Source organism: Diadema antillarum, unplaced genomic scaffold, assembly GCF_040938485.1.
Source record: "Diadema antillarum isolate AM-2024a unplaced genomic scaffold, OU_Dant_1.0 scf00000003, whole genome shotgun sequence".
In the NCBI taxonomy this organism is placed as follows: Eukaryota; Metazoa; Echinodermata; class Echinoidea; order Diadematoida; family Diadematidae; genus Diadema; species Diadema antillarum.
The window spans coordinates 3,321,370-3,339,927 of record NW_027270892.1 but is presented as its reverse complement, the minus strand read 5'-3'; the positions used below and the strand labels follow the sequence as shown (position 1 = coordinate 3,339,927).

Sequence of the window (18,558 nt, the reverse complement as noted above, 5' to 3'; positions counted from 1 at the left end):
AATAAGTCGCAGGAGCAATATTGTCATGGAACTCCTGCCAGATAGTGGTGATGACCCTTTTAGCGGTGTGATCCGATTTGTTCAACGATTACTTTTGCGTAATAAATGCTCCGAAGTTTTGAGAAGCCCCGCCTATGTTACAGAATCAGGGAGGCGGGAGAGCTGGTTCTCTCTCCCTCTCCCCCCCCCCCCCTCTCTCTCTCTCTCTCTCTCCCACCTCCATGAAGGTCCCACTGTTATTAGTGCTAAATCAAATGATTTGGACGATAATTCTCACTCCTGGGTCCCATTTCATTAGAAAAATTTGTCATGATAGCAACTCTTACTGGAATGGCAATTGTCATGGTGACGACAAGAATCCAGCTTCCTGATTGGCTGTTGCTATTGAAAGTTGCCATTCCTGCAAGAATTGCTACGCGAACATCTTTTATGAAATGGGACCCTGGTGGCACTGGACTAACCAAGTACTTAAAGGAAAAGTTTATCAGAACTATCAAGTAGTTAAAAGAAAAGTTTTTAGTTTTTTTAGTGTTTTATCCGCATTAAAATATTATGTCACGGTGGATTGAGTGAATGCAGCAATATTAGTAGAACACATCAGTGAAAGTTTGAGAAAAACCGGACAATCCGTTAAAAAGTTACGATTTTTTTTAAAGTTTCAGTACCATCATCGCTAGATGAGAAGACTTCAACAACGCTGCAGGACAACGATATAAAAAAATACAAAGAGAATTCCACAAAATTCCATCTTTTAAAAGTGAAAAATACACATTCCCTTTACTTGTTACTGACGCATGGTACATGCTCTATTGTTCCCCCTGCATTTTGAGAAAGGGACATTGTAGGTCAAATGCTCTTTAATTTTACTAGAAATATGAAAATTTGTTGAATTCTGTTTATATTTTGTTAATTCATTGTCCTGCAGTGACATCACAACCTGTTGTAATCTTCTGGCAGCACTGGAACATTAAAAATGCATAACTTTTGAACGGATTGTCCGATTTTCCTCAAAGTTTCACTGTTGTGTTTTACTAATATTGCTGCAAATGGTGTAACTTGTGATTCATCCAGGTAACGATCAATAAAGGAACCAAAATTAAATCAATTCATCTGGACTTACTGTTTTACTTCCGACGACGAGCTGATGAAGCGTCCAGGATCGGACGTGAAACCGTTCTCGGAAGTAAAACAGTAAGCCCAAATGAATTGATTTAATTTTGGTTCCTTTATTAATATTGCTGCAGTTACTCAATCCACACAAATTTGGACGTACTTGTCCTTTAACCCTTTCTGTCCCAATGAGCCAAATGTCCACAGATTTCACTCATAAACCTATGGACGGGCAATCAATGTGGCACACAAAAGGTTAATGTAGGCTTTACACGGAATTCTTGTTGTCGCCCTTGTAATACTTGGCCTTTGGCTTCGCTCTATGCAAAAAGGAAAAAGAAATCACTTATGAAGCTGCATTGCTTTCAAATAGGCCTGGAATTTGACAGTGATAGAGAAAATGAATAATTATAATTTAACATTCCTGGTGAAAAAGATAAAGAATGAAAATGAAGGAAATCAGATCGAATATGTACTTCCCTTGTGCAGATCCTACAAGGTAAGACCGATAAGGCTCGTAACACACACGTTCCATGGGTAAAACGATGAGTGATTAAATATCCTTGCACCTGTAACCTCATACGGAGGTAATTATTGACGGCAGGTTCGATTAGAATTAGGAAATCCTTGCAATTTGCATTGATGCTGGCGGTCTGACTCTTTTCTGTTGTCTCTCACAACTCTGTGCAATGACATGACTCAATAGACTGTCTTTCACGTTTGACCTCTCTTTGTTTTCGCAGATGTTTGTGAATTATGATACAGCATACATGGAGCAAAATGGTATTCGGAAACTCCGCAGGACTGGCATAAAGCTTTACTACATGAGTTTGCTGTTTTTCTTCTCATGGAAATGGAGGAAGGTGACACTTTCGGCAGTAAATTCTAATCTGATCTCCGGAAATCACGGGAGTGGGCAATGAACGCAAAGCGACAAACGCCATCTTGAGTCGCTGTACCCGTGTGTCTAAAAAACATTGCGAACTGATTTCGGGCGTGGGAGTTTGACGGAGTTGTGTTTGCTGGATGCTTCAGGCCTAGCAGAAAGTATCCCGTGGACTCATATCCCCGTAGTTGGGAGTAGGGAACATCTAATCAATATGTGCGGGTGATGTAGGCATTGTTTGGGCCGTCAATTAAACAGACTCCATGGCAGTCGGTCTTTGCAGAGCCGAGTTAACGACCATCGTTGTATTCTTTTGAGCTTGAAATTCAATAGACGTTGCCTTTGTTTACCATCACAGCCGTCTTGCGAGCTCAGTCATAGCCCATTCACACAATCACCCCTCCGTGGCATAATGGAATAATCTTGCCGAAGGTCAGTCTCCGCGTCCCTTGATTTGATTTGACTTGGGTGCGTGGTGAGAGGGCCTGGGTACGTAAAGCGGTACTCGAACGACCCCAAACAAAACACGTTATTTACGTTCAGGACTTCTAGCGATCTAATCCACACGTGTGGGACTAGCTGTGTGAAACTCCTGGCACGGAATAAGGTAAGGCACCGTTGTGACATTCTGTATTTTGCAGACTTATTATTCTCACTTTTCCTCATTCTTTGCGTTAGTTTTATCTCACATTGAAGGACCACGGAAATATACCAAGTGACTGTAAGTGTACGCAATGCGATTGCTCCTTTTTGGTGTCTTGGCGATCGTTGCGTTGAAGTGTATTATACGAAAGATTCCAAGGTCAGAGACTGGAACGGCTGTTTTCGTTTTCGTCTGGAGCTGTGGTTGATAGATTTTAGAAGAAAGTAGGCTTATGTATGGAACAGTTTTAGAAGGGTGATAAAGATGTAGTTTCGCTTTTACTTGAAGATTTCAGACTTTAACTACCTCTTGGTGATATGTTGTCAAACAATATTCTTCTCGATCTACAAAGAGGGGTGTTTTTTTTGTTTCTTTTTTTTTTCGGCCAACGACATTGAAAACAGATCGATGTGGCCGAAGCCGCTGAGCCAATGCGTGAGCGTGCGTGGGGATAGTGGTCACTTGTGTCCTCGGTATAGATGGGCATACGCGGGCACGGGGTGGGTGACACGCGGACATTGGAATATACTTGGTCTGTTAGGGAAAACGTCTCTTACAGGGTAGAAATATATCCGCATGTTTTACTTTTGGTGTTTTTATTTTCTTGTATTTCCGTAAACATATTACGCAGACTTATATTTATATCCCGCAGTAAATCAACGTGTAAAGTTAATGAAATGTGACAGGAGTTCGCTGCTCAGTGATGAAATGATAGAGACTGCCTGCTGAGTTGAGCTGAGTAGAGCTGATCGCGAGGCATAAACTATCACCAGGAAGGTACTGTCTTCCCACCTCCCTGCTCTACAGCGTATATCACTAGGGTGGTGCTATCACCCAATCGATCTTCATAGGAATAGGATGGAGATGTACCTTACTTGGTTCTATGTGAGACGATGTTTGTAGCAGAGAGGTGTAAGCACTCTCTGTGTTTGTAGGTTGGGTCGGAGAAATTGAACTGGCTAGTACGCAGTGTAGTTGCTAAAGTTCTACAACATTGCTCGAATAAAAAAGTAACAAACAAACAAACCAATTACAAATCAACTCACTTTCTCAGAGAAGCGATTATGTGTTCATTGGATAAGTTCATCGGTGTTTGTGTGTCTTTCGCTGTGTTCCATCAATGATGGCCCATATGTAGTATTACATAAGAGACCTTTGTTTCATCGGTAAACATGTATTTCACCACGATGAAGTCCGTGTCCGTTCATCTCCTCCTGGTAGAATTTCGTATTCTTTTTTTTTTTAATTTCTATGTGCTCTTCCAAGCGGAAATCCGAATGAAATGGTATTTGCACAAAGACTACAATTAATTGCTCCAATAAATAGGTCGATGGAATACCATACCATCCATGTAAGTATATAAAAGAGAGTGTGTGTGGGTGGGTGTGTATAGGCCGATTCGCCACACAACAGGGGCTAAATTGTTTGCACGCTATTAGTAGTTAATGATCGCCCTTCTCCCACGTCCTGATTGAAGAAACAGATGTTCATAAGCAAAGGCTTTATTACTAGCATCATTACTCGCTTCATTTTTTCTCTTTTTTAACAAGGAAAGAAAATTATGCTCCTTGTTTTTTATATTTGAATTGTCTCGTGATATATTAGGGGAAGGAATGTAAGCTCTTTGTAGCTATTTATTATGTCTCAATGCAAATACGTCTTATTTCACTGCTCTCTGGTAATAAATCCTGCAATTAGTGCCAATTACTGAATTAGAAATCATTATAATTATGATTATTCGTAGCATCGTTTGTTTCACTCTGCTTAGATTTAGAATAATGCCTTAATGACTTACGTTGGGTTCTGTCAATGATCGGAAGTTTATACTTCTTTGGGCCAAACGCCGGACACGTTAATAGTCCACGTCGTTAACGACTGAAGAGAGACTACCAATTCTTCATTTTTCTTTCTTTCTATGTTTCTTTTACTCTATTCTCTCCTTCGATTGTTATCTCTTGAATTGAGCTGCGGGAACCCGAAAAAGCATTCATTTGGTGTCGATGGTCGCCAAATCAAATTTACATACATGTAGCTACCGTATGTTTTATCGCTACAGCAGACAGTCTTAATTCGAATCCCACGCTCCTCCAAGTGATGCACGGATGATGGAGCTGCTTACACAGACCATCTGACTACCCCGGCACAAGGGGAAATACGTCTCAATGCGTCTTCGCACGCCAGGTGTATATCTATCTCCTTCTCTCACTCTCTTCTCTCAACTGGCCGGAGATTATTAGCCTACGTTTCAGACTGACAAAAACATATTTTCATTCGTTGATGTCAAACCGAAGTGCATATGGCTGCGCTGACTTTCAGCAAACTATTTGTTCATCGCCACTTGCCTCTCTTCAGTTTATCGATGTTTCCGCCAGTCACTAATTAGAGGAGTGCGATTAATGAGGTAGGGACAAACGCAGGAACGCCAAGAAATCTGTCATAAAAAATGGAAAATACCACAGCTGGGCGGCGAGTGGCAAGAAACTTCCCCGCGAGAATTGTGAGTTAAATCGTCATACGAACGCAGCCGTACATAAACTAGTAACTGAGATCCACTGCTAATTGTACTACAGTTAGCAGTGGATCTCATGAATTGTTTTCGTTACTTGAAAGTTACATAACTTTCAGCGTTGTCGAAAATTTGCCTCAGAAATTATATCATGCTTATAATCATATAATCATAAATCTTCCCATCTACCCCGGTAAAAACGTGATAACTTAGCGTTCGAACTGATTTTGCTGATGGCCCTATCATAGCGACTTGGGTCAGGAGACATTTAGTGGGGGAGCACCTTGTTCAAAGATGTTCGCGCAAGACAGTGTGTTTGACCTTAAAACCTTCCGTTTGGGAGTCGCGGTCCTAACCACCACACCAAAATGCTTCTTCAGCGCTGACATTCTGTGGTGAAAGATGCTCTCATGTCATCAGAGTCATGACATTATTTATCTGTCTCGCATCTCCCCCCCCCCCCCAACCAAAGTAGGGGGTAGAATGTGTCAGTTATAGACTGGCCTATTAATCTGACCCTGGATCCCACTCTCCAACCACATGTGCGAGCAGCCGACGTGTATGTCGAATGCTCATGCAGTCTCCACTTGATAATGACGTTAGTTTTGAGGAGCCTGGTGTGCCGTTCAGACAGATGAACTTTAACCTCTGACCCCGGATTCTCGTAGAATCCCCTCGACATGCACGCTGCCGACTTATGTCGTTAAGTCAATTTCGGGCAAAATTCCAGTACAGCTACAAATTTGCATTACCGACAATGATCTCAATTTTAAACCGACGTTCCTCTCGTCAAACATTCTCGAGAGGGAGAGAGAGGACAGACCATTCCAGACCTCATGTCTAGGATAAAGCACATAGGAAGGATTGAAATTGCTATCGTCGATTAGTGACAAATGTATCATTATTAGCGCCAATTCCATCGAGATTTCGTCTCAGAATTCTACAATCGTGTTTCAGACCAAGGAGGTACCATCGCCTATAGTTCCTCCTCGTTCAGACGGGTCTACACGCAACAGTGCGAAACTGTTGTCTGTAACCCCACTTTCTAAGTAACCAACAATAAACTCACACATGTTTGTTTGTTTGTTTGTTTGTTTGTTTGTTTGTTTGTTTGTTTGTTTGTTTGTTTGTTTGTTTGGAGTTTTTGTTGTTGTTGAAAATGTCCTCTTTTCAGGTATTGAATAGAAGTAAAGTGAAAAAAGGAAAACGTGAATATTTAGTTAACAGAATATGTAACATTTGAAAATACCAAAATAACACACATCACTCCCCCCCCCCAATGTATTTTCAAATATTTTCCAAAAAGGATCGCTGCGTTCCATGGCAGAGGCGGAGTGTGGGACTGGAGGGAGGGGGTATGCGTGACATGTCCTTAGTCTATCACGCTGTATATTTAGTTGGATTTACAATTCGTATCTGCGGATGTATTAACGACTCATTCATGGAAAAAGAAGTAACAATTATATTTCGTTTTGGGAGTATAAACCCGTGTGCTAACAATTGTTATTGTATCGTGTATCTCTTCCGATCCGAATGACCATGGGCAATCCCCCGAGTCCACCCCGTTGAGATGTCTTGTGACACGAAGGAGCAGCTATGATATTTCCTTCAGACTTGGCGCACCTTGCCTTTCGCGTCAGACGACTACTTGTTCTTGTTCTTGCTTTGAAGATCGAGGTTGGAAGAAAGAAAGAGAGAGAGAAAGAGTCAAAACTTGTCCTTGGCAGAGTTTAACGTCATGACCCACATTCGGTGACATTTGACGGCCAAACGCTGATAGAAGTTGGCTCTCTCTTCGCCAACCCAAACAGAAAGAGAGACGGAAACAAGAGAGGGGGGAAAACCGCCTTTCGGACACCAACCTGGAAGACTCTCTTGAACCATGGAGGAAAATATATCGCTAAACTCTCTTCCAGCTGTTTCGAAGGAGACATAGGGCTCATCTTGTGTCTTTAGTCTAGAGAGCATGGATGGAAAAGAAGCATCAAGGAAAGGAGGAGGGGTGGGGAGGGGGGTGGGTGACGGAGAAGGAGACCGACTTACCCAAATGCCATGACATTTTATAATTGTGCCAGGATACTTAAGAAAAGAATGTTATCCACAATGGGATATTGACTATGACGATAATGGCAGTGCATTTTGACGTCAGTTTTATAGCGATAGCGTCACGAACTGATCTAGATATCTAAAAAGAAAAAGAAAATGGGCAGGGTCATGTTGATGTTGCACTGAAAAGTATTCAAAACAAATCAACTTCACTTCGTAACAATCTCCATGTACGTTTTTGTCTCATTGGTAATCAATTGCATATGAAGCATTTGCCAACGATTCAACCAAATTTTAATCGAAGATGTGTTCAGTCGTCGTTCTCATATTACATTATTCCCGAGGGTTGGGCGATGATTGTTATTACTGCAAACAAAGTCAGGCGCACACTTTTAAGAGTGCCATAAAGCGTCTGTAGAGCTTCGAGTCTGATGCCAGCATACACGTATAACAAGGCAAGACTACAGAACAGTATTTACCAATGCAATCGTTAGGCCATAGACCTTTGTTGTAGGTCCATGGTTAGACCTGGGAGGTTCGTCTCACCTCCCTGGTTAGACCATTGTGCTACTATAGACTTAAAGTAGCTCCATGGTTACTTAGACCAGGGAGGTGGTTTATGATTAGACAGTGATCCATATAGGGCTATGGTATGAGAGCGAGCACTTCTGTTGTTTTATATGCAGAGTGAAATGTGTCAACGAAGGAAAATTTTTCCTGTGCAATGTATCGACTTACTAATACAACAGGAGTGTGACTATTTAGAACTGTCTGACCAAGGAGATACTGATCTGACGGTGTCATATCTTTGAAGTAGAAATTGCTCTGGCGAATACGAATAATCTGACTGATACATATGCGCTGATACATATTTGTTTCCACTTTAAACTGCAGTTAGTGACGTATCATCTGCATTCTCAGGTGCCCTCACAGCTAGGTGGGAGACCTTGTGTTCTTTCTGTCGGTTCGTTTGCTTGAAATTTGTATTTTGACTTTCGCATTGATGGTTTGCTTTGCTTTATTCTTTCCTTGTTTCTTTTCTTCCACTTGTTTCCCCTTTTCCCTTTCCTCGTTTTGATATGAATGTCATCATTACGTTTGTCATGGATGACTTGCCTTCAACAGCTGAACCAGTCGTGGGTGAGGTCAGTCGGAACGCGCTAATCCGGGCTTCTTTTTGTGCTATCTCGTCCTCCATTCTTCAGCGACTCGGCCACTCCTTGTCGCCGAGGAAATAACATTGTCTTTTTTCCCCCTCGAGGTGCGTGTTCATCTGCAGGGATGTTTCGATTGTCGTCAACTGTGTTCTCCCCGTGTTATTAACAATTTCAAGAACATAAAAAGACCCCCGCCCGACGTGTATACATGTATGGCTAGTCAACCTGATCCCAGTTATAACTCATTTCTAAAGTGTCGTGAGGATGCTTTGCTGTGATCGCAAATACATAGAACAAAATCCGAGACTTCCGAAGCCAAACCCAAATGGAAGTGGTGCTAAGTTGCAAACCCAGTGACGTACTAGTCATGACGCGTTTGTCACTTTTGTTTGTTTGGCAGTATGTTTTGCCTGTCAAGTTCAGACAATTATTGTCCGGCATGAATTGGGAAAACTTACATTTTATACCTCCCTCCGCCCAAGTAGAGGTGGATTTGGGGGGGGGGGGGAGGGTGATTTCCCAAGTTTTCATACGGGATGCAATTCTGCATGATATCAGTAATGAAAATACCTATCAGTGATGAGCATGCCTCTCACGAGAATTAAACAAGGGTCTCCCAGAAGCTGCATCAGTTTGGCGTTTTGGCACTCGGACACATTTTGAATGCAGGCGAGATGCACAGTACTGTATGTGTGGGAAAGCGAGAATAATGGTGGGGGTCTTGGTTGCGTTTTCTCTTCGCTTCCAGAGCAAAGGAAGATGGTGTAGATTTCAAGCAAACAAGGCCAGATCAGCTTTCGACTTGTCAAGTTCGAAAATCCGGTATGTGTTGTTTCCCACTGGGTGGAAACTGTTTTTGCGCTGAGCGAACCCTCCTCGCACTTCATTGTTCGAGTGAGTATCAGTTTCTTCCTTTTTGCACAGTCTGCCTATTCGGTGCCTCCTTTCATCTAGCTTCTGTGAGGTACATTTTCTTTGTGTTTGTTTTTTTCTTCCCGCCACAGCTACATTGTATTTGCTCTCTTTGTTTATGAGTACAGCGTAACGACAATTGCTATGAGAACAATTATTTCAGTTTCAACTTCTGACTGTTTGGATGCTGCCCGAAATGAAATTATGTGTACCGATTATAGTGCAGGAGCTGTGACATAGTGGGTACGACTCCCGACTCCCAAATCGGAGGACCCGAGTTCGATTCCCGCCCAGTGCTTACGTCCTTGGACAAGATGTTTTTACCAACCACGTCCCTCTCGACATCCACAGGTGTATAAATGGGTACCTGGCAACGCTAGGGTAAAAATAATGGCATGGCCCTCTAGTAGAGCAGTGGCAACACCGAAGAGGCTACCCTGGATAGATAGGACCCTATTATCATTATTATTATCATTTTTATCATGATTTTCATTTAGTCAACTTTCATTCCTTTACAATTCCCGATTACGATATCCTTCTTGTTCCTTTTGATGTCTCGTACTCCCCAAAATGGGGGGGGGGGGGGGGGGGGGGATAAAAAACCCCAGAAGGGGGTTCTTGCGTGAAAGCTTATTTTGTATAAGACCTGTTATGACACTAAATACATATTGCTACATGCATCTACCCAATAAAATGATAAGGGGAAGGGTATGCGTTTAGTAAATACTTATACAAAGCAGTTGTGTGTCAGATATAGATATGTTACGAATTCGAGGCAAATAGAAGCCTTCATCACCCGTCCGTTTCTCTTTAATCTGTTGTAGGCAAGTTACTTTGCAGTATGTACTGCTCAATGCGATTACAATCTGAATGTCGTATCGGTAGACCATGGTATTCGCTCAATGGTACGTTGTCATGGCAACGAACTTTGGTGGTACATGAATATAAAAGTCAACACATCCGTTGGGGTGAAACTGATACTTCATGTAAGACAATCCAGCGTGATTACCACGACATTTTCCTCAGGTGTCTGGTTACAGCGCGGTTGAAAGTCGTGTGACCCACGCCCATACAGCTGACGGGGAAAAATGGGTTTATGTTCCTTTCCAAATATGCACTGATTTTTTTTTATTTTTTTTTATAGACTATCTGTCATGAATATGTTTCCCCTCCTGTTAACGCAGACAGAACTTTAGATATATTCTTTCAGCCATGCCCAAAATGATTTCTAATACTTTTTAGAATAAAGAGGAATATGTACGATGCAAATAACTCTGTTTATCGTTTAGTTGGTAATGAGTGTAATGAGTTGACATCGTATGATAAGTTTCACCTGGTTGATAATAATGAATTTAAAGAATACATTTGATATTATGTATATTATCACAACACGCCTTTGGTAACTTTCGGTTTGAAGTTTAACAACAGAAAATTGTCACCTCTGGCAAATGGTAAGCATTTAGTTAGATGATGAACAATTGAACACTATTTTCATTTTTTTTTTAGTGGCATGATATTCTCTTTCTACTCCTTACATTGTTGATAAATGCAGGAATATGTGATAACAAGTTATTTTCATATTCGTGTTTTTATTCTCTGTGTTGATTGTAACCATGTCGTTATGTGCATCATACTTTCGGTTGACTCAGACGACTGTGAATAGAAAATATAGCATAGATATATGCTCCCAAAAAGTTTATTTTCGTTATGAAATAGAAATACGATTTAAAGTTTTTACGATTCCTTATTGATACTCCACACTGCGGCGACTCAGTAAAAAAATGGCGAACTTTGCTAACCGAATAATATATGTTGAAATCAAGACAGAAAAACACTTAAATGTCAGCATGCAAAAAAAAATGAAAATTGTTCTGCCCCTGTTAGAGTAGCTATTGGAGTTTTGATGTTTGATGTAGAACTTTTATGACTGCAATGACCTGTAAGGGTGCAAAGGCACGACAAAACCTCTCATAGCATGCAAGAATGTTTGAAAGTTATAATCTCACGGTCAAAGAGAAATCTTTGAACATAATAAGAATGCTGATAAAACGGTTACTTAGACCTTTATCCGTACATTTAGTAGGACTTGTAAATATTTAGTATGGTAAATCCTTCACTTGTTTTCCCAGATATGAAGCATTTGACGATCACTTTAAATTGGAGATCGTGTTCGTTTATTATAGCGGGATATAATCATACAATTTTGTGGACATACACTTGTCATGACTGCCGTATCTGAGAACCGCACAGGTCTCTCAGTCGCTGTGTTGAAATAAACATCATGGCCATTGTGTCCGGTGTGTATGGAATTGCTCTTTTGTGACCGATGTCTCTTCAATACAACTTTTTGTCACCTGCCGTGGAATAAAACTCATTTCATGGAGCCAGCGTCTAGTGTCCCCCCATTCTTTGTTCGCCCTCTATACGATTTTATGTATACACAGTGCCATTTATTGATCACTCGGAGCATTCAGGTGCAAAATAAAAGACGTGGGTGGGGGGGGGGGGAGAAGAGAAATCAGAAAAGGGCTTTCCGCGTTGCAAGTGACACGCCAACACATGTCGTGCACAGTCATTTTAGAGAGTATGTTCCCAGGGATATTAATCAATACAATGCAAATAAAGCTTCATATTATTACACTATCGATAGTCTCGGTTCTGGGATGTGCTGAATAATGATTAGGCCACGCTGTCGTGATCAAGTATAAGCCATCGTATGGCAGGGCCCTTGAATACAATCAGATTTAGTATTTCTTCTTTTTTTTTTCGTGGTAACCAGCTTACATTCAAGTGAACACTATGATAACAGTATAGGCCTGAATTTCACGCTCGCTTTCTGGAATGCGCAATTTCGATGAATCGATCAAAGGCGATCGAATGCCTCTTGTAATCTTGCAGCTAGCGAGAGGAGGGATTAGAGGGTAAAATGTCAATGTTGCACAACGTACATCCCATGATTTCAACTGATATCGACCATGCTGAAATAGAAAGTTGTCCAGATGTTGGCTTATCCTTCTGGCTCAAAAGTCAAGTCCGCGAATTCGCGGGCGGCTCAAAAATCACTCCGCAAACATAAACTTTGTAATTCCCCATCAATCAACATCTGGTATACTACGATACCCCGGCAAGACTGCACCACCCAAAAAAGGAAAAAAAAATCGTTGTCCGCCTTTGTTCATGTAAAGTCCATACCTTTGATAATGGTCCAACTCTCGACTGAGTTTGGAGTTCCTTTTAGGGGGGAAAATGTTTATCAAAAAGCGTAATTACGCCCTTCTGTTTATTATCGTAAGAAGAGCCGGAAAATGCTCTCTCCATCAACCACTGAAATAATGTGTTGGCCAATACACACGCCCATTCGGACCTTTTATACTTCTGACAGCATGCAGTTGTTACGGTATATGTAATATGATACGATATTCGACATTAAGTTGATATTTTCTCTCTCCCCTCTCGAGCAATGATAGGAGGATTCGCGGCCAAATGGATGTGATTTCCGTGAGCAGTTATCACTAACTGCAGTTCGGACTATAATACAATTGTACATTGAGTGTGAGGAGAGATTTATTGTCTTCACTGCTTCAGTGACTCGTGTAATAGATACTGATTGATCACTTGGTTGTGTCTAGTAGTACTAATAGTGATATATTGTGCAGTAGGCCTACCGATAATTGTACATAATCCGGTATTATACAGTCAAGATGAGGGCCATGGAGCTAGGTACATGTACTCATGGATCTACCAATCCTAATACGTATACAACAACGACATCAGAGACAGTATTGGGAGGTGGGAGAATAGATCTTACAATCTCGCCTCCCTTGGCAACTTGGCCTGGTATGGATATAATCCAGAGTCATTGTGTACGCTCTGTTGGTGGACAAGGTGTTAACTCCGTGGTTAGAGTTATTCATTCAAGAGTATGACACAATGTTGCCTGGTTGATACCATTTTGCTGACTACATGTATTACTAGTCACCTGGGGGAGAACCACCAGGGGTCTGCATCATTTGCCCGTTTTCTTGTGTGGGCTGGTAGTATAGGGGGACCACTTCACCGGCTTGGCACCCTGCTCTTTGCGATGAATGAATGAAGTGAGATCTTTTACCTGCGTGAGTGGTGGCTATTTAAACTCATACACGGGACCTTCATTAATGTCCTCTCCGAGGGACAGAGTGTTTTTACCTCTTAATAGAGGGACGGAATGTTTACACACAACATTGTTCAGTGAGACTCGGGAATCGAACCAGGTATCCTTAGATCTGGAGACATACAGACACGTTTCCGACTGAGCCATATCACCGTCATATGCCATGGTTAAAGTTTACAACCAATGTAACGCATCTGCGCTTTGCCAAATCATGGAATTACGGTGATGTAGCTCCATAGTCCATGGTCAAATCATGGACAAATCATGGAGCTATTTTTATACAGAACATCTCCATGGCCAAATAATCATTATTTTTATGACATTCTTTGTTGGCTTGTTTCCTGTCTGAGAACAGGAAGATGATCACATCGGTAATAAAAACATTTACGTTGGAATTAATGTAAGTGTGACAATCATTAAATTGTTAATGTTCTTATCCGAATCGAGGAAATCCTCAAAGCGTGATGCTATCTCCTCTCGTTGCTGACAGAAGGAGCCGCCTGTGTTATTAAAGCAGCATGCCTTCCCTCTCCCTCTTTCCGCAGGAGATTGTGTGGTTCCTTGCAGGGGAACCGCTGCTGCAGGTTTGACCAAGGAGGTATTTGGTTCGACCACTGAACTACAACATATTTCGTAGTAGCTCCATGGTTCGACTATGGTACTAGTCACAACCAGGGAGGTGACCTCCCTGCTACAACACAACCGGCATGGATGTGTTGTAGCTCCACGGTTTGATCTTTAGCTCCATGGTATGACCAAGGAGATACTAGGCGAGCTCGCCTAGTACCTCCTTGGTTTGACTAGCAGATGTGTATAAGGCTCTTTTAGCCTGTATCTGTATAGAGTGTAAGACATGGGTGTGGATAAACAACACGCACTGTTCACATTGACCCGCGAAACTACACAGCTACACAACTTAGAGACTCTGTTGGCAATAAAACGACCCCCTAAACACAAGCCACAATGAACCAAGCGGAATCGGGCACGATTACATCTCGGTGAAGCACCACTGCACAGTGTAGAGTGTTTTACTTGCGTACTCGTGGAAAAAAGAGACGTTACTTGGCTTGATGGCACGGAGCTGTGTTAATCTCGGCGCCGATTGCTAAATCAAATACACAATTGTATGGGTATCGAAAAAGGGACCCCTCCGTGAACGCTCCGGTTGACAAAGCCCTTAACGAGTATTATTCCGACCCAGTCTGGTGTGTACACAAAACGCGTGTTTTCTGTCCCAAGCAAGAAAGGTTGCGTGCACTGTCTCATATCATGAAACATTATTATTTATCCCCCCCCCCCCCCCGAACAACATACTCGCCAATCTGTGCGGCGTGTTATGCTGTGGGCGTGATCATACTGACAGTGTAAATCATGGCGTAAAAAATGAGAGATATGAATAACTTTTAAACTTTTAAAAGTGTCGCCATGGAGCCGTGTTGTAGCCCCATGGTGTCACGGTGATTTTGATGGCGGTATACTGTAGGACCTATGTAGGATTAGAGATGCATAATGTTTACCGGCCATCTTACTTGAATGTTGGCCATTCAGACACACATTACAATCTTTCTAGAAAATGATAACAATTAACATGATATATTTTTACAGTGCTCGCCACGATGTTATGAAGGCCCTCTATACATCTGTCAGATGTGTATAATGTATATATTTCCCTCTACCTCCTCTTTAATGATTATGTTAAAGGGAAGATAAACCTTAAGAGCAATGTGAGTTGAGTGAAAGCAGCAACATTAGTAGAACACATTAGTGAAAGTTTGAAGAAAATCGGACAATCGATGCAAAAGTTATGAATTTTTAAAGTTTTGATGTTGGAACCGCTGGATGAGGAGACTACTAGAGGTTATGACATATGAGTGGACAACAATACCAAGAAAATAGAAAGAAAATTCTGCAAAAATCCATTTTTCTTGAAAATTACAAATTCCATCAACTTGATATTGACATATGTTAAGGGTAGCAATTATTCCCCCTGCTTTCTGAAAGCGGTTGGTCCATTGCTCTTTCATAATTCTAGAAAAGTGAATTTTTGTCGAATTTCCTTTATATTTTCTTTGTATTGTTGTCCACTCGTACGTCGTATCCTCTAGTAGTCTCCTCATCCAGCGGTTCCAACACCAAAACTTTAAAAATTCATAACTTTTGCATCGCTTGTCCGATTTTCCTCAAACTTTCACTGATGTGTTCTACTAATGTTGCTGCTTTCACTCAATCCACATTGTTCTTTGGGTTTACCTCCCCTTTAAATTATAATTAAACTTACATACACATGATTGTGTGCATATGATCATGATACCTGCAGACCGTTGCATAAAACTTTTTTAGCAACCTTAAAAAATTCAGGTTGGGATTTGCCCAACCTGAATTTTTTAAGGTTGCTAATCTAAGAATGTAAAATCCGTTGCATAAAAACTCTGGTTGGGAGCTTCCAACCGGAATTTTGTGATTTCAACCGGAAAAAAATCCGGTTGGAGTTTTATGCAACGGGCCCCTGGTAAACCTACTTCTCTCTCAAAGTTTTAATAGTTAATTTGTAATGTCATTTGGCTGGTAAAGAAGATCACTTGTGTCTTCTTTGTGTTTGAATTGGGGTTTCCTACTTCCACGAAAAAGCCAAAATGGATGGCATTGGTATACTTATCGATATAGCAGAGGCTATTTTTGGATACTTCCTCACAACATTTCTTTCCCAAACTTTGCTCGACTCTTATCCTTTTTAACTTCCCTTGTTTTGCTGTTATGATGGTAAATATGCATGGGTGTCAAAGTAAGACTAAAGAGTGAAAGGGGAACAAACTTCTTTTTCTTTTTATGGGGGCGAGGGGTATATTTAAATTGTAAGAGGTGGATGTATTGATCGAGTGCTTTATGCTGGGCACGAAACTCGCAAACAAATCAACGATGTGTTACATTGCCATTATTACGAGAGATGAGGCGTTACACGCAACAAACAATGTTTTTTTTTTTCCTTCAACTTGTGTGTGTGTGTGTGTGTGTGTGTGTGTGTGTGTGTGGATGAGCATGCGGGAGTTTTGTCTGGCTCTGGTTTTTAGGCTTTTTTCATGTATGATGGAAATATTGGTATCGTCTCCATTCACGGGGTCCCATTAATGATGAATCCAGTGTGTATATGATACGTCCTTATTGTTTGCTGGCATGAAATGGACGGTTGCTTCCATTTCGTGTGTGCTTCTCAGCATAAAAGAGGTAATCGGGAGGGGGGGGGGGGGGACTGGTTGTACTCGGATGGGGGGAAAGCATCAGTTTGCGTCGTCGTTACCGGAACGTTTGAAAGATCGAGAACACCACTCATATATTAGCAGCCCTGGATGCCATCTAATGGAACTTTCTTGTCTCACGTTGCCCTGATGATGAAAATGAGTGACTCATTCCTGGTATGGTACAGAGAGAGAGAGATGGAGGCAGTTCTTTTCTTCTGCGTACGAATTCGGATGCAAACAAACCCGGCTTTGAATTTGAACTTCAGAGGTGCAGGGTCTCGAATAAAAACAGAAAAAAGACAAAAAAGACAAAAAGAAAGGATAGTATTCCAAAAGGAACTTATGTGGATTGAGTGTGTGTAGGTGAATGTGTGTGTGCGTGCGTGATAGCTCACACAGAGCGGACGGGACAATATTTACGGTAAACTCCGCCAATTCTAAGTCTCCTGTCCCATTGTGCTGCATTTCGGTGACTTCTGCACAATGGCGAAGGATTGAATCGAACTCGAGGCCGGGCCTTTATTCGGAACTGGTGAATGTGGGATTCTTCTTTGTGCTCTGCTAAGCCACATATAAATAAATCGTACTCAGGAATTGTGATATATCTTTTTTTCCTCGTCTATTTTTCCCTCTATTTTCTTTTCCTTTTTTTTTTTTTTTTTTTTTTTTTTTTTTTTTGGGGGGGGGGGTTCTGATTCTGCGGTAAGAACGGAGTTGCGTGTGCATGTGTCAAGGCGTATGGAACGAGAGAATGGGGGTATATTGTGTATGAAGTGCGTATGTGTGTGTGTATGTGTGTTTCTCTTGTGAATTCATGTATGGCTACGTATAACCAAAGGAAAACATGATTTGTACTCTTGCGGGTGTAGAGTAAACGTGCCGCGAGTTATTTGCTGGAGGGACATGCTTAGCTGCTTGGAACTTACTGTGTAGTGTATCTAAAATAGAAGGGCGATGGGGAGTGGACACTAGGTAGATTTCAAGACGAGTTCTGTCAGTAATGTTGTGTTCGTGGCATACTGGTAGGATCAAAATCATGCAAACTTTTCAAACAACGCAAATCCTAAGGGGGGAATAGACATGTAATCCCACGGGTAGATGAAGATGGCAGCAGAGAATTTGTGTCAGTCCAGGAGATGGGAGAGATACCACCACCTCCCTAACAGACTAGACAGATAACGTCTTCATTCTCACTACCAGATGTTCAGAGGCGTACTGGGTATACGGTACAGTAGCAGTCAGTTGTGAGCTCGAAAGCCCTGTACAAAACAAAGGCCAGTCCGTGCTCATGACCGCACACAGTACAACGCCTTTGTTTACATACTCATAATTGATGGCGTGCGCTTCGTATTTCCTCGCCACAGTTATTGCTGGGGGGGGGGGGGGGGCTTCTTGTTGGGTTGTTTAACAAAAGAACGAAGAACAAACAAAGGTGATAAACAAGTAAACACGTCATGTTCAAGGATATTTCCTCCAACTGCTAGGTAGGGGTGGGAATAATCGGTCAAACTGTATCGTGATCATTAGGCGTCGCAACAATTCGGTATATCCGGAGTCTTGTCAGAAGTGGCGCTCGTTACGATAAAGAGCCAAAAACGATTTGACCCAATTAAGTGATCAAAATAATGATGATTGATGATATAAATTATGCATATTTGGGAAGCGCTGCACGGTCACAGGTAGGAGCATTCAAGGACCATTGAGCTACTGTATAGTAGCTCCGTGCTGGGACATGATACCTCTTTGCTTTGGTCCTTCTCTTATCGCCCTGCCTCCTGTAATGCCAGGGCTTGCCTGCTGAAACGAACCATTGCTCAGTCGGAAAACGTGACAGTCACAACAGAGAGAGAAAAAATAATGATGGTTCCATTCCTCCCCCCCCCCCCGCAAAAGAAGAGCTTAACAATTGTAA

General features: G+C 41.7%; 1 protein-coding gene across 1 annotated transcript in view; it reads left to right on the top strand.

Annotated features, from left to right (window-relative positions):
• The first annotated feature begins 2,471 nt into the window (after positions 1 to 2,471).
• LOC139742378 (sodium- and chloride-dependent glycine transporter 1-like) overlaps positions 2,472 to 18,558 on the top strand; it is an 86,517-nt gene continuing 70,430 nt past the window's right edge. Inside the window, exon 1 of the mRNA XM_071652977.1 lies at positions 2,472 to 2,603. The gene's annotated coding sequence lies outside the window, so the exon portion shown is untranslated. The remainder of the gene's footprint in view (positions 2,604 to 18,558) is intronic.